Source organism: Marmota flaviventris, chromosome 2 (assembly GCF_047511675.1).
Source record: "Marmota flaviventris isolate mMarFla1 chromosome 2, mMarFla1.hap1, whole genome shotgun sequence".
Classification (NCBI taxonomy): Eukaryota; Metazoa; Chordata; class Mammalia; order Rodentia; family Sciuridae; genus Marmota; species Marmota flaviventris.
This window is the reverse complement of record NC_092499.1, coordinates 268,046-279,752: the sequence shown is the minus strand read 5'-3', so window position 1 is coordinate 279,752 and position 11,707 is coordinate 268,046. Positions and strand designations below refer to the sequence as shown.

At 51.0% G+C, this 11,707-nt stretch overlaps 1 long non-coding RNA gene across 1 annotated transcript; it reads right to left on the bottom strand.

Moving 5' to 3' along the window:
- Positions 1–5,691: 5,691 nt before the first annotated feature.
- LOC114082435 (uncharacterized) lies at positions 5,692–6,577 on the bottom strand. The gene is made up of 3 exons (XR_011705646.1): positions 6,508–6,577; positions 6,084–6,344; positions 5,692–5,998 (listed from the first exon to the last, which is right to left on the bottom strand). It is a non-coding gene; the product is annotated as an uncharacterized lncRNA (long non-coding RNA).
- Positions 6,578–11,707: the final 5,130 nt, after the last annotated feature.

Sequence of the window (11,707 nt, the reverse complement as noted above, 5' to 3'; positions counted from 1 at the left end):
AGTAGTCAGTTGAGCCTCAATAATGCTGCTGTGCATGTTGTTCCTGTGACAATGCTCCTGTGTCAAAGTGTGCAGTGCAGGGAGCCCACAGAATCAGAGTGGGAGAGTGGTCATCCTTGTCCTGTCCTGAGCTTGGAGGAACTGTTTTGAGGTCATCTCCATTTAGCATGGTAGTGGCCTTGGATTTGTCACATGTAGCCTTGATGAGGTTGAGGAAAGGCCCTTGTACCTCTAGTTGCTCCAGTCTTTTAAACACGATGAGGTACTGGACTCTGTCAAAATATTTTTCTCCCTCTGTTGATGTGATGGTGTGACTCTTGTCCCCACCTCTATTCATGTGGTGACTCACAGATGGATATGACATTATTGATCTGCATGTTGAGCCAACCTCCTGACCCTGTGGAGAAACCCACTGATCATGGTCCCCACCTTCTCGTGTGTCCTTGAGTGCAGGGTGCCAATATTTTATTAAGGAGTCTCTCATCTCTGTTCATCAGTGATGTTGGTCTGAAGTCTTCTCTCCAGGATGTCTCTATGTTTGGTTTTGGTATCCGGGTTTTACTGACTTTACAGAAGGATTTTTTCAGTGTTTCCTTCTTTTTCATTTCATGGAACAACATGAGGAGTTTGGCCCTTCTCTTTGTTAAAGTGTCTTAGAATCAACTGCAAATCATTCTGCTTCTGGGCTCTCCTCTTGTGGAAGGTCTTTCATGGCTGTTCCGCTTCATTGCTTCATGATTTTCTGTTTTACATTTGTAGATTCTTGTGCTTCAATTTGTCTAGATCACGTGCATTTAGAATTTTGCCGATTTCTTTACATTTTCCTAGTTTACTGGAGGATATTTTAAAAAATGGTTTCTAATTTCTTGATTTCAGTAGCAATATCTTCTGTTTTATCTCTTCTTCTTTTTGTTTTGTTTAGTTTGTTAGAGGATTTTCAATCTGCTTTATGTTTTCTAGAAAACTTCTCTTAGTTTATTAGAAAGTTGGTTTTGTGTACGTAGTCCCTAAAACCTCTAACCAGAGACATCAGGCAAGACAAAGAAATTGAACTGTTACAGAGGAAAGAAAGAAGTCTCAATATGCTGCTTGCTGGTGATGTGATCCAATATCTAGGAGAACCAAAATCTCCACCAGAAGGCTTCTAGATCTGATAAGCAACTATAGCAATAGAGCTAAATACATCATGCACAGATAAATAATCCACTTTCCTGTATTCCAAAATGAGTCATCTGAAAAAATGAATCAAGGAAATGTTCTCATTCTAAATGACCTTTAAAAAAACTTGGGGAAAAATTCAACTGGGGAGGTGAAATATCTCTTCAATGGAAATAGTGAATAACTCAGGGAGACTTTGAAGAACTTAGAGATGGGAAGGCCCCCCCATGTTCTGCTATCATCAGAATCAATAATATCAAGAAAGTATTTGCACACCCTTCATTACCTCAAATGCCACACAGATTCAGTGAAATCTCCAACAAATACCAACAACCTTCTTAAAAGAACCAGAAGAGTGTCCTAGTATTTGTGTGGAGAAGTCACAAACACACAGTAGGCAAAGTGATTAAGCAGGAAGAGTGAACCTGGAGATATGACAACATGTGACCTCCAATTACTTGACAGAGCTGCAGTAAGTAAACCAGCATGGCACTGTCACCAAAGCAGACATGGAGACCAAGGGGACAGAGTAGGAGGTACAGAGACAGACCAACCTAAGTGCACTTATCTGGCACTTGACAGAGTTTCCAAAATCATGTTGCAGAAATTACAGGCTTTTCAAGAGAGAGTGCTGGGAAAACTGAATATCAATATGTAGAAGAATATAATAGGTCACTATCCCTCACCCTGTAAAATGTCAAGTCAAAGTTGATCAGATATTGACTAATTAGACTGGACACTCTGAAAGGGCTAGAATCAAATATTGCACCAACCCTCCTCTGTACTGACACAGACACCGACTTCCTTAACGAGGTTCCTAAAGTGCAAGGGTCAAAACCAGGAATCAGTAAGTGGGACAGAACACATACCACAGGTGACAGCAGCCAAGACAGCCGGCCCTGCACAGAACCCACACACAGACCAGAGGGGGACTAGAGGACAGGGTTGGCCCCACAGATGCAGTCCACGGGGTTTTGACCAAAACCCCACAAGCACTTATTGGAAGAAGGTGAATTCTTTACTGAACAGATCTGGGAAAACTGGACGACCACAGGCAGGAGGAGGAGCTGGACCCTGACTCTCACCAGTGCAGACCTCAGCTCCAAATCAGTGATGGCCTCACAGACAGCTCCTGAGATGAGACAGCCCTGGAAGGAGACCTGGGAGACACTGCATGGAGCTCATTCAGGGGGAGAGTGTGAGTCAGAACCTGAAATCAAAGGCCATAGAGTCAAAGTGAACACTGGGATTCACCAAGGAGCAGGGTTCCCCACAGCAAAGGAAGCTACAGAGGAGGAGAACAGCCACACAGTAGCAGAAAAGGCATCTGGAAGCCTGTTCCCCAACAAGTATTAGTTATGCTGATTAAGTGGGAAAAGCCAGCAGCTCAGTAGCCAAAGATGACCCAGAGCAAGTACCTGACAGTTGGCAGCTCTTGGACAAGTGACCTGCATATGCATTCCTCAATGAGCACACAGACATGAACAGAAAGAATTCATTAAACTGCTTGAGGGCTGGGGAGATAGCTCAGTTGGTAGAGTGTGTGCCTTGCATGCAAAGGGCCCTGGGTTCAATCCCCAGCACCAAATAAAATACTTGATACCACGAATCCATAAAAAGGCCGACAAACACAGTGAGGTTCCAACCCTCCCTGGTGGAAAGGCTCCCTGTACAGGGAAGCAGATGGCAGATGCTCACAGGGGAGGCCAGGGAGCTCTGGTTGACTGCTGGGAATGCACACTCCACAGCTGCATGGAGAACACTGTGCAGCTTCCTCAAAAATGAAATCAGAACTTCCCATGATGTAGCCACCCAGGGACTGAATAATTATCCATAGGAGAGAATCTGTACATCAAGAAAGTATTTGCACACCCTTGATTATTGAAGAACCTTTCACAATCAACCAATGAGTCCATCAGGGATAGCTAGATGAAGAACTTGTATTGTTCATAGACTAGGAAATATTATATATCCCCAAAGAGTGGCAAGCTCTCCCTCCTGGCACTGAGCATGTCCCTGGAACATATGGACCTAGTGGGTCAGGCAGAGGGAGACCATCACCTCACCATCCCTCAGGTGGGGAAGCTACTGCATCAGGTCCTGGAAAGAGAGAGGACAGTGGCCCCTGGAGATGGGAAGGTGCAGGGAGGGTGAGGGTGAGGGTGGGTGGTGAGGGCCACGTGCAGAGAGGGCCTTGTCCTGGGGCTCTGCAGCTCACAGGGCACCTGTGGCCCACAGCCAGGCTGTGCTTCACAGTGACTGGGGCAGTGCAGCTGGTGGGCTCCCCACACCCAGGAGGGACAGGTGATGGACAGCTGGGTGTGCACAGCCTGGGACCCATCATGGCACCTGGCACCCCTGTGTCAGGGTGCTGTCCTCTGCCTCACTAGAGCTGGGTTTCAGTGTAAGTGTGAAAATACACCTGGATTCACCACTCTGTGTCTGATGGAGAGAGATGCTGACATTCTTAGTGTTGCTGGTGATCAAAGACCCTCACATGAGAAAGACCACAATATACAACACCTCATTGCTTATTCATGTTTTTCAAAATATATTCCAATGTCAAATCCATAAGTCTATTTTATGTATCTAAGTGAATATATTATACTCATAAAAATAGACTTAATCAATGAAATACAAACTGTGTGCTAGTGAGGGGTGTCATGCATGTTAAAAGTGCTCCCAGCAACTATCAGGGAGAAGCATAGTGATTCCCCAGAGCAAGTCCCGAGAGACAGAAACTACACCACTGTGGAAATTCTTCTTAATTAAAATGCAATATCATTTTTGTTTGCTAAAAAACAAAAATAAGTGTAGAATTATGATTATAGTGAGTTAATTGCCAGGCTACAAAGGACTTAAAAACAAAGGCAAATCATTGCATTTATATTTTGTGTAAAGAAAGATAATGAATTGAAAGGAGTAAGCCACATACAGAAATGTCAGACACACAGAATACACAGAAGCATTTCCTCTTCACCATCTGTTTATCCTCTACCAACATGTGATAATGAAGCACCCATTTTTCTAAGATTATGATGCTCAAATAGAATATTAAAAGTGATTAAAACTTGGATTTATTATTAATAAAAACATAAGAGGCTTATGGTGATACAGAACATAAAACTTTAACTTAGCAAATTATAGATGTTTTACATAAAATCAGTGCTCTAGCTCTCAAACCATAATTTGAAAATACATAAAGTGATTCTATTTCATGGCATGTTCCAGGAGAGGCTTAGGACGATCAGGGATGTAAACATTGATGATGCTCATCCTCAACCAGACTGGAGCTGGGCTCTAGGACAGGGTGGGCACTGACGTGAGCAGGAACAGGGTCCAGGGTGTCCCTGTCTGTGACCCTGCTGTCCAGTGACAGTGGCTGGAAACCACTTCCCTGGGGGCTGACGGATCCAGCTCCAGCAGTAACCAGGCTCCAGGTTGCTTCCCCCCAGCAGCCAGGTGTCCTGGGGATTCTCAGGCTCAGGGTCAGCTCCCAACCTTGTTGGGGTCAGAGTGGTCCTGGGCACAGCATGTCTCAGGGTCCTGAGGCCAGTGGCAGAGCCAACCTGCAGATGCCACAGTCCGTGCAGAGCTGACCACCCTCCCATCTGAGTCTGTGCCAAGGGAGCCCCTTTCCCTCCAAGACCTTCCTCAGGTCACCCCTGTCCACAGGCCACACAGCTGCATGAGGAGGGGGCACCTCTGCCCTTTGGGGCCATGGGTTGGGATTTTGGTGTCACAGAACCTCATCATGGGGTTAGAGCTCACATACACCAAAGTTCTCTCTGAATACACAAGTTCTGTGCATTTAGACCAGGTTTAGGGCTTCCTGTCGGCATCCCTCAGCTCAGTCCTGCTTATGTTTGGGGACAGAGGAAACCTTGTTGTGCCTGCTGATGGTGGCTTTAGACTATCAGCTGCATCCATGGTCTCTATCACCTACATGGTGGCATGACTGTCTGTTCATTAACCTGTGAGAAGACAGACTGTGCCTTGTCATGGTCAAAGGTCCCCTGTGGCTGGATGGCTCAGGAACAGTGTGGGCTATGACCTCTACATGTGCCAAGTGCACAGATCAGTCACAGGAAGGTCACAGGGAGCACTGGATTGGGAGGGACACTGGGCAGCAGAACATCCAGGCCCTTCTGAGAGTGGAGGGAGTTCCCCAAGCCATGAAGTGTCCTCAGAGCCCACGTGATGGCCCTGAGCAGTGCCATCATAGCACAGAAAGCCTCAGCTACAGAGGAGACTGTGCAGCCGCTGCTGAAGAGGAACACTCCTGACACACCTCACCTGCAGAGAAATGAGGGGTGTCCAAGGGGAGGAGGCTTCTCTAGGACCCCCATAGCTGGGGCTCTCAGGAGGAGCTGCTTGGTGAGGAGGCTCAGAACTGGGGTCAAGTTCACTCCTTCCTCTGCACCTGCTCCTGGGCTGACCTGAGCTCCTGTGTGCTTGGCGCCTCCTGCTGGCCCTGGGCACCCTGCAGGAGGTTTGTGTCTGGGCTCACACTGAGGTCCCCTCACTGTGTCTCGGGCACAGTAATAGGTGGCCGTGTCCTCAGTGGTCAGGGAGCTCAGCTGCAGGGAGAACTGGTTCTTGGACGTGTCTCTGGAGATGGACACTCGGCTCTTGAGGGATGGGCTGTAGTAAGTGTTACCATTATAACATATGTCCCCTATCCACTCCAGCCCCTGTCCTGGGGGCTGACGGATCCACTCCCAGCAATAGTAACTGGTTATGATGGAGAATCCAGAGAGAGCACAGGTGAGGGACAGGGTCTGCGAGGGCTTCACCAGGCCAGGTCCTGACTCCTGCAGCTGCACCTGGCACAGGACACCTGAGGACAAGGACAGTCACACCCTGTTAGTCACCTGCAGTCACAACCTCCCCATGGACCCAGGTCTGACACTGGGGACACTCACCTTGGGGAACTGTGACCAGGCACAGGACAAGACCCAGCAGCCTCATCTTCTAGACCACACCTGCCTTCCCAGAGACCTCAGCCCTGTCTGAGCAGAGAGCTGGGAGCTCCCACAGCCCAGAGGGCCTTTGAACCCAGAGCAGGAGGAGGGATTTGCATGTGGGTGAGGCTCTTCTGATATCTGGAGAGGCTGAGGTCAGGCTGCCCAGGTCCTCTGTGCTCCTGAGATGTGTCCCTGTCTTGAACCCAGGTGGAGCTTTACCTGTGAGAGGAGAGCAGGTGGTTTCAGGGGTGCTGGAAGGCTGTCAGAGGGGGAGCCCACCCTCCTGAGCCCAGCCCTGCCTCCTCCAAGCCCTTCCTCCCTGCTCCTGGGAGGGTGTCAGAGTGGCAGGAATGTGCCCAGCATGCAAGAGGCCCAGGTTCACCTCCCAGCCCTGAAGGAGAAGCCCTCAGTGATGACTGAACAGAGCCCAGGGCTGAGGATGGGGTTCCCCATATCCAGGAGAAGAGCCCCCTTTGTTCTCAGGACGAGTTCTTCTCTTTCATCTCTGTGAGATTTGGGGGCTACAGACTGAGCAGGAGAGGAGGGAGCAGGGTCTCAGGAGGGGAGGGGCTTCCTGCTGTGTGCCCACTGCCCTCCCCACCCTCTGCCCTGCTTGTCCTCCTGACTGTCCAGCCAATGCCTGTGGACAGCAGTGGGTGGGAATCTGCCCTGAGCTCTTACCCTCACCTGTCCTGCCCTCTGGTCTCCACCAGGAGAGGACAGGATGGAGGTGCTGGGCCAGGGGAGAGTCCTGGGAGCAGAGGCAGCTCTCAGCTGCAGCCTGAGGCTGAGAGCCCCTGAGTCCCCCAGAGCAGCAGAGCCAGGCTGACAGCAGACAGGACGGCATGCAGGGCAGGCTGGGTGAGGGAGGAGGCCCAGTCCCCTTCCCTGTGCAGCATCCCTGCAGTGAGACCTGCCTTGCCCACAGCCCAGCATTTGGAGAGAACAGTGGACACTGTCTTTAGTGAGGTGGGGTCACTGAGAGGGCAGGTGTAGTTGCTGACCTCCTGATGAGGTTCAGGAATTGACCTCCTGCCTAACTGAGTGAGCACAGCACACTAATAAGACATGTGGGCTCCTCTCCTTGTTCCCTGTGGTGTTGGCCATGAACTCCCTGCAAACACTGAGCCTGCAGCACCCACCTCCTGGTCCTGGGGTGGTCAGGTGAGACCTGCTGGTCCCCATGTTTTCACCACCAGGAAATCCATGTGTGCCACTGGGTGACGGTTCCACATCCTGCAAATCAAAGGTTTTGAAAGCTCTTCTTCCAGGCAGACCAAAGGGAGACATCTACAGATGATCCCACCTCCTGATCTGGGGAACCTGGAGCCCTCTATGTGACTGAATTCCCAAGCTCACCTGTTCCAGCTTGAGCCACTGGGCTCCACAAGTCAGGACTTCACATGGCCCTTCCCGAGGTCACATGTCCACTGACTGTATTGACCATCAGCCTCACTGGATGCTGTGATCTGCATTACTCCTATAAGCAAGAGTTCATGGATTAACACCTTGGTCTCCTAGTCTCCTCCAGGACTTCATATCCCTTGACCCTTGTTACTTTGGAAATTTCCTTAGTGGTCCTCTGCTCAGTTCAGATGAATCCTTTTTCAGTTCATGGATGATTGACATTTCTGATCAACAAATGGTGGAGCCATGGCCAGGACTGCTGTGATTTCCACTTGAAAATTCCCTATATCTCACCTTCTTACTCTAAGCCCTATTGCAGTTTTCCCATTGGAAACCCAGAGAGCAGTGGAGCAGAACTCTTGTTGCCAATGCAAACACCAGCATCACAATGCACCGACATTGCAGGGAACATGGCCTCCATCGCTGGTCAGAAGGACATTTGTTCACAGCATGAGACAGGAACAAGAGGTTGGGTGGAGGGAGCCTCCTGGGAATGGGTCCCTGGGGAAATTGCCTTCCCAGGCAGCTCATGTCCATGAACAACTGCGAAAACACAACAGCTTTGAACTTGATTTTGACCTGGTTCCCAGGGCTGAGGAAGTGTGACGTGGCCTCCAGAGCTGGGACACTTGCTGTCAAAGTCAGGAGCAGGACAAGCTCACCTTCTGTTCCATGTTCCTGTGATGCTGCTTCAAACACACAGGTGTGGCTCCTCCTCTGTGTGCACCTGAATAAGCAGAAGGAGTCACACGGTATTTAAATTCCTCAGCCTTATTGGATAGTCATCAAGGCTCAGAACTTACCCTTGAAATTCAGACGTACATTAAACCCCCCAAGACCATGAATTCAGAGTAGACAAACAGAATATTATGTCCTGACAGTATCATTTAACAATGAAGAACCCCAATCAGAGACAATAAATACCTTATTGGTAAAATTAGCCTCTTAATACACACACTCCTCTGGACATTTCTTGACCTTCTCCTGGACCAGAGCGCCCCTTGATGGCCCTGAGGTGGCAGCTGCTCCTGAGGTTTCTACTGGTCTGGAGCCCCCTGGTGGTCCTGAGCCTCCAGCTGGACCTGAGCTCCCCCTCCTTGTCCTGAACTCCCCAAGTGTCCTGCTGATTCTGAGATTCCCCTGCTGGTCCTCAGCGCCCCCTGCTGGTCCTCAGCTCCCTTCTGGTCCTCAGCGCCCCTGCTGGTCCTCAGTGCCCCTGCTGGTCCTCAGCTCCCTTCTGGTCCTCAGTGCCCCCTACAAGCAGGTGAGTGACTGGGCTCACACTGAGTTCCCTCACTCTGTGTCCGCCCACCTGGAATACACAGCCATATCCTCAGGTTTCACCCTGTTGAGTGCTAATGAATCCTGGCCCTTGGAGGTGTCCCTGGTGATGTTGACTCTCTCCCAGTGAAGGTCCCAACCCTAGCATCTGCAATTGACCAAGGACACATGGGAACAAGGTCCAGCTTGTGCTCAGGTCCCTCAGCCAGCAAGGGACCTTCTGTGTGGGTCCCTGGAGCATGTCTGGATGGCCTGAGGTCTCAGGTGGCAGTGGAGGAGACGTCCTAACTGATGGAGACAGACCTCACATGTGGGATCTGATGGGTGTCCGTCACCATGTCAGAACTGCTCCTCTGCTCCTCTCGTCTCTGGAGATCCCAGGAGGGAGGAGGGTTTTTCAGACATTATGCTGAGTGAGTCTCCTCTTGGGTTTGTCTGGTGCTGTCCTCATGGGGAGACTGAGGTGTGGGAGGGACTTCACAGGAGCCTCATTTCCATCTCATCAGGGAACATTCTAGAATGCCCTTCACTGAGGAGATTTGCCCTGTCCTCTCCATCACCTGCTATGGAGGGGTGTGGCAGGACTCTGCACCTCTTGCTACTCTGCTCCCCTCTCTATGGAGCTCACGAGAAGTAGGTTCCTAAGTGCAGGACCCATCAAGGGAGTGCAGTCAAGGAGAGTCTGTGGAAACTGCTTGTCATTCTCCTGGGCTGCAGAGGGCTGTCCACCCTGGTATTTACTAAATCGTGTATTTAGGTCAGGGTGAGCTCCAGAGAGCTCATTTGTATCTTGGTGAAAATGCCTGCTGTGTTCTGCATGATGTGCTCAATGTTCCATGTTTATTCTGTGGCCCACCTTCCAGCAAGGTCTGCCATCTCTTCATGTGTCCCTGCCTGGTCAGGTTGCTGAGTCTACCTGGCCAGATTACAATCTCCAGGAGGGTGACAGAGTATTGGTTATTCTGTAGGCCCATGGCATCCCATGACCACAGATGCCCTCCATGTAGGAAGCTCACCCTACAGGGCCTGGCTGGGCAGCTGCAGTCAGAGGAGAACTGCAGAGGACACAGTCCTGAGGCCCAGCCCCCACTCTTGCCTGAGTGTGTCAGGGTGGCCATGCAGACAGCCTGCCCAGCACCACTCAGGTCCAGTCCACGTCCTCACCTCCTTCCCCAGAGAGCTCACCCTGTCCACGGCTTCCCTTCTGCCCCTCTGCCCACAGCCATGATGCCACAGCCAACTACAGGACAGGGGGATGGCCCAGGTCCCACCAGGTCTGCCAGGACTGCACCTGGGAGAAGTAAACAGCAGGCACAGAGACATGGCAGGATGGACTGATGGTGACTAACAATGAATGGAGGAGCAGAGCCAGGGCAGGGGACCTCGGGATGGTCATGCAGCACATGAGAGGAGAATGGATGGGAAACCACCTTAGGAGGCCAGACACAGGCTGGTCCAAAACCCAGATGAGCACAGTGAGGCCAACTGCAGTCCAACAGCCATGATGAACTAGGGGCTGGAACTCTGCAGAGAAGTCCTGGCAGGGTGGAGCTGAAGGGCAGGGCACAGTGAGAGAGCCACACCTGTCAAAATGAGCTCCATGTGGCACAAATGTAATGCTCTAAATGTTAAAAAAGGACTATTTTAAAAATGTAACAAGAAATTTCAGAAATCAGAGGACATAAAGTCAACATGGATCTTTGAGTTTTATTTTTGTGCACTGAAAACCTTCTACCCAGGAGGGGATTGAGAATTCAAATCAAATTCCATGGCATGAAGGGAACTGAGAAGAAGGAGCAAGGTTGTGGCAACCCAATGACCCACTGAGGGCTGCACCACAGAGCTGTAGGGACAGAGGGGCATGGCACTGGCACCAAGGCAGACGGGAAGGCCCCTGGGACAGCATAGAAGGCACAGAGGCTGTTCTGGACAGACACGGCCATGTGACACTAACAGAGGTGCCAGAGATATGGTCTGGGATCACCAGCCTCTGTACCCAAGGACATGGACGTGCTTAGGAAGGAGAAGGAAGCTGGACTCCTTCCCTCATGCTGCCCAGTCATTGCAAGTGGACCAAAGTCATGGCAATTGCACCAGAATTTCTGTGAAAGGCAGAAGAAACAGGGTCCACACCCCAAAGCACAAATGCAGACACATCCTTCCTGAATAAGACCCTGAGGGTCAAGGTCCAGAAGAAGGGTCAGCTAATGGGAGGGCCTCGGAGTGGAAAGGGTCTCAGAGCCCAGGAGGGAGGGAGGAGGGAGCCAGCAGGGTGGGGAAGGTCTGTGGCAGCTGGTCTTCTGCAGGACAGCTGACACCCAGAACACAGAGACCAGAAAATCACACAAAGAAACCCACCCCATCAGTCAGTCAGCAAATGGTCTCCACAGACTCTTCTCCACAGGAGATCACAAATGGCCAGGAAATAATGAGAAACACCCTCAGCTTCCTCAGCCACCCAGGACATGCACATGGACACACACTGAGCACCCTCTCCAGGCAGAGGGGGTCCTCAGGAACACGGAGAGCAATGACTGCTGGGGGTTGTGGGTGAAGCCCACTCACACACAGTGGGCCTTCAGAGTAGGACCCTCCTGGGAAGCAGTGGGGCCCAGGAGAGACAGGGAGAGGGACCACCTCATGGCCCAGCTGCCCCATGTGGTCACTCCTGAGAGGACAGGACGTCACCTAGCCCCATGTCCCATGCCCTCCAGTGTCTACAGCAGCACAATTCACAGAGCCCAGCTCTGCACGCAGCCCAGGTGCCGAGCACAGGTGAGTGGGGGGCAAGATGGGGCGCAGGTGCACAGCAGTTAGGCTCAGCCACAAAGGGAAGGAAATCATGGGGTTTTCTGGTGAATGGACGGAAATGGAGACCATCCTGCTGAGTGAAG